Source organism: Lemur catta, chromosome 11, assembly GCF_020740605.2.
Source record: "Lemur catta isolate mLemCat1 chromosome 11, mLemCat1.pri, whole genome shotgun sequence".
Classification (NCBI taxonomy): domain Eukaryota; kingdom Metazoa; phylum Chordata; class Mammalia; order Primates; family Lemuridae; genus Lemur; species Lemur catta.
The window spans coordinates 71,720,883-71,725,545 of NC_059138.1; the positions used below are offsets into that span (position 1 = coordinate 71,720,883).

General features: G+C 42.7%; 1 pseudogene; it reads left to right on the forward strand.

The window, feature by feature from the left end:
• The first annotated feature begins 1,043 nt into the window (after window positions 1-1,043).
• On the forward strand, window positions 1,044-1,243 carry LOC123647792 (annotated as a pseudogene).
• Window positions 1,244-4,663: the final 3,420 nt, after the last annotated feature.

Here is a 4,663-nt window from a genome sequence, read left to right on the forward strand (position 1 = left end):
ACGCATAAGGGCTGGAGAAACATAAGGGCATGAGCCTCTAGATGACAACATTATACATATGTGGTAGGTGTACTTTTCCATTTCATATGATTGGAAAGTATTAGGAGGAAAAATATTCCCTTCATGGGACATATTTTACATCAGCAGTCATGTTTTCCTGGAAATTGATTTAACTTTTAATACCTCAGAAAAGATCTGATATAAAACACTTAATAGCCAGAGAGAAGAACTGTATTTCCCATCTTTGCACCAAGGTTACAAAATGCCTTTCCCCACTGACTAGTGTGTATTGTTCCCCACATTGTGATCACACAACAGTTTGCTCATTCACTTGTTCCTTCATTTATTCACAAGCATTCAAGTGCCAGGCTCTTTGTAGCATATTAAGGCTACAACGATGAGTAAGACTCTACCCTGCCATCAGGGAGCTCTCAGCCTAGTCAAAGGTGAACAAATACTGAATTCAAACACAGTGGGACAGATGCTCTTAGGTGCATCTATCTGGGACATCAAACAGGAGCTCAGAGGAAACAATGTTGTAGGGTGGGCTTGGGGGTGGGCAAGGTTTCAGTGGACAGGGAGCCACTGAATTGAATCTTGTAGAATAATTCATTAAGTGGAAACGTGGAGAAAGTATATTCCAGGAAGTGTATTGCAGGAAGGAGAGTGTTGGGTGGCACAGGGTTGAACTGTCATGGTGGATTTGAGAAAGCGTAATTAGGTGCAATAGCACATAGGGTATATTGCAGGGAAGAGGGGGGTGGGTAGGAAGAGGTCAGATCATACAAGGTTTTAGAAATTGTATTGAGTTTGCATTTTATCCAGAGGAAGAGGGAAAAAATTAAATAGAAGTCCACTGTGATTAAATTTGCATTTTAGGAAGATCGCTCTAGCACTAGTGGAAATGTTACCTGGAAGGCAGTGAGAATGAGGAAGACCAGCTAAGGGGCTATGGTAACAGTCCAGGCCTGGGATGACCAGGGCTTGAACTAGGGCAGTCCAGGTGGGCTTAGAGGCAAGGGGGCAGATTTAAAATACATCAAAAGACTATACTTTCAGGCACAATTTCTATAGCTCATTACTAGAGAAGTTCCTCTAAACATGTAGATCTCTGGAAACCACGAGGAGGAGGCGCAGTGAAGCCAGCTCTTGGTGTTGCTTCACTGCATCTGCTGTTTACCATTGATGATCGTTCTTCTGTTCCTTCAGGAGAGTAAGAGGTAGAGAATGCAGTCTGAGTGGAAGAGGAAGAAGAGGAGGAGGAGGAGGAAGAGGAAGAAGATAAAATATATTGAAACGTATCAAAAAATGGCAGGGATTTAGGCTAAATGTTTGGCTTTAGTTTTGGGTGATACAGTATGTGGGGAAAGCCACTAAACCAGACTGGGGAATATAGGCTTAGTAATTGTTTTGGATATATTAATTTAGTTTTATATCTATCTAGCTGGAATTGAGGGAGGGACATCAAGTATAGATGTCTAGTATGTGGCTGACATATGAAGCTGGAGCTCAAGAGAGACGTCTGAGCTAAAGACATAGATTTGAAAGTTGTCATGGGAAGAGTGGCTAACCTGTGGGGGTGCATGAAGTCATTTAGGGAGGACACATATAATGAAAAGGGAAGAGGCCAAGGACAAAGCTCTGGAGGATACCAGCTCTTACTGAGAAGCAGGAAGAACAGTTCAGACAGGGAAGTCAAGGGCAGATGACAAGGGCAAAGGAGCATGAAGGGGCATAGAAATTTGGGGTATATTTCAACAAGAAAAGAATGTGTCATGGGGAAGAAGGTGAGTTGAGACTGGTAGATTTTCCAAGGGATTTGTCAATGGAAATTTCTCTGGTTGCTTTGCCTGAGCGATATTAGCAGCATTGAGGGGCAGAGAGCCAAAAAGTGAATGGAAGGTGGGAAAGTGCAGATAGTGAATTTAGAATATTTGTGTTGCTTATTTAATTCTCATTTCTCTCTCCTAGATTGTAAGTGGGAGAGAATAGGAGCAACATTGATCTTGATTAACATTCTAATCCTAGTACCAAATGCAGTGCCTCATCCGTAGAAGGCATTTAATAAATACTTAAGGAATGAGAGGAGAGACATAGTGGGAGATAAGGGCATTAAGTACAAGGGAGGCTTTTTATTTTCTTACATAAACTTGGGGGAAAAAAAAGAACAGCTTGAAAATATACACTAAGCAAGGTTTCAGAGAAAGTATAAAAGGATAGACTTTTGCTGTGGATATTACAGCATTTATTTGGCATTTCCTCTAGTTCTTCCTAAAAATCATCCAAAAGCAAAAAATGAGTACAAAACCAAAAAACACGAGCTCCACTTTGATGAAACTAAGGAACTGTAAATCCCCGAAGCAATGAAAATAGACAAGGGTGGAATTTATGAGACCGGGGACAGAGGATGTAGAGACTGCAGGTCTCCAAGAGCCAGCTAAGGTAAAGGTGACACTCCCTGAGATGTAACCCCCGAACCCAATCCCCCACTGCAACAGGGTCCGTCTGTACCCAGGGCAGGGGTGCTCCTGGATGCTATCTGCTTTTAAGAAGCAGAGGAGACAGAGCCAAATGAGAAGTCACACAGACAGACTGTAGTTAGGGAAATGGACACCTCCATGGTATCAGGGGAGAAGAAAGTTGCTATTGTGAGAAAGAGCCAGTTTTGCCCACCATCACCACTCACAAAAACCCTGTGCAATGAGAATGTTTCAGCCAGATTGGAGCATGACACTGGCCTTTTCCCAACATACACCTGCAAATTGTTGGTCTGGAAAAACTCATCTCTTTCAATAATGAAGAATCAAAAAGTGAGAATCCACCTAACTATGAACCATAGGGAAGAGGATGAAGGAACAGAAAAACATGTTAGGCAAGGAATACGCAAGAAAATGTTGCCTTGGAGCAGATGAATACTACAATCGAATATATTGTGTGAATTAAAAATAGTAATTAAAGTGATGGCTTTATGAAACAAGAACTTGGGAGATGTAAGACCCCAAGGGAAAGAGAGTGAGATAGAGGAGAAGATAAAATGTAATTAGGAAGAGCCCAAGAAGGGAATGTAAGAAAAAGGTAAAACCATCATAGAAATGAAGGCAAAGTTGGAAGGATCACAAATGAAAATATACACTGCTAAAACATGGTAAAGAACATAGAGGATCAATTATGCAAAGAAAAATGAAAAAGAAAAAGAAAATGTTAAAGAGAATGAGAGAAAATGATAGATGGAAGAAACAGGTAGAGAAGAGTCAACGTACACAATAGCATTTTTTTTTATCAAGGCAGAGTTTGCTCTATCACCCTAGGCAGAGTGCAGTGGCATCATCATAGCTCACTGCAACCTCAAACTCCTAGGCTCAAGTCATCCCCCTGCCTTAGCCTCTCGAGTAGCTGGGACTACAGGCATGCGCCACATCACCCGGCTAATTTTTCTATTTTTAGTAGAGACAGGGTCTCACTCTTGCTTAGGCTCGTCTTGAACTCCTGACCTCAAGTGATCCTTCCACTTCAGCCTCCCAGAGTGCTAGGATTACAGGGGTCAGCCACCGTGCCTGGCCCACAACAGCATTTAAAAGATGCTCAACCTCGCTTCTTACTAAGAGAAATGCACATCAGATATACACTGAAAGAAGGACATCTATTTCTGGCAACATCGGGAGAACACAAGTAGATCTTACTCAGGGACAGCATGGATATTGCTTAGTGGTTTGAAGAGACTGAACATCTTTTTCTGAGACTGGTGGGAAGAAAAGACAATTGGTTCAGATACAAGAACTTCATCAACTTGGCCTTGACAAAACTATTTTCTCTGTAGAGAGGGAGTCAAGCACATCTGCTAGGGGAAAGTAGGGAGAGTGGAAAGGAAAGAAGACGCCTCATGAGAGTACTGGAGAGCTGGGAAAACATCTGTGTGGAATGGAAGAAGGTGCTGTCTGAAAAATGTAAAAGAATTGGTGAGAGGTGTCTCTGAGTTGCTGGTGTGTACAATGTGGTCGCCTGCAGCAAGCTCAGCTGCCTGCCTGGGGAGTCAGGAAGACAAAAGTTGGGGGTCCCAGGGCAGATCAGGTGAGAGGCAAAGGGGCAAGAGTGCTGGCAAGGAATGGTTGAAGCAAAAATGGAAGTGTCAAATGAGGTTGGGGATTTTTGAATTTATTTAATTTATTGGATTTATTGGATTTCAGAAGTTGAATATTCCAAGTCACAGACCTCTAGGAGAGGGGAGGCTCCCGTATGCCCTACTCTTCTTTTTTCAAAGTAGAAGATATGCTGATAATCTGCTCGGTTAGATTCCATGGTACTGATTAGGCCACCTTTACTCATGGTGTGGTAAATTTGAGAAAAGATGTCAGTTCATAGGTATGACTTGCCCTCTTCTCTCTCATTAACCCAAGTGACCAAAGGAGTTAGCTGAGCAAAGTTTATTCTGAAGGGCCACTGCCCATCTTTTCTTCCTCTGTCTTCCTGATCTATGCAGCTTAAAGAGGTGAGCATGGTGGGCTCACACCCTGTCTTTTTCTTCCTTGCATCTGCCTGGAGTGTGGAGAGATCCAAGTTACAGGTTGGGCCTCATACACTGCTTTAGTCTGAAGCTTGCTAGATTATGGGAAGAGGGTGCTCCCTAGGCTGCAGCCCAACCCACTGTGTTGGCTTCGCAGGTTTG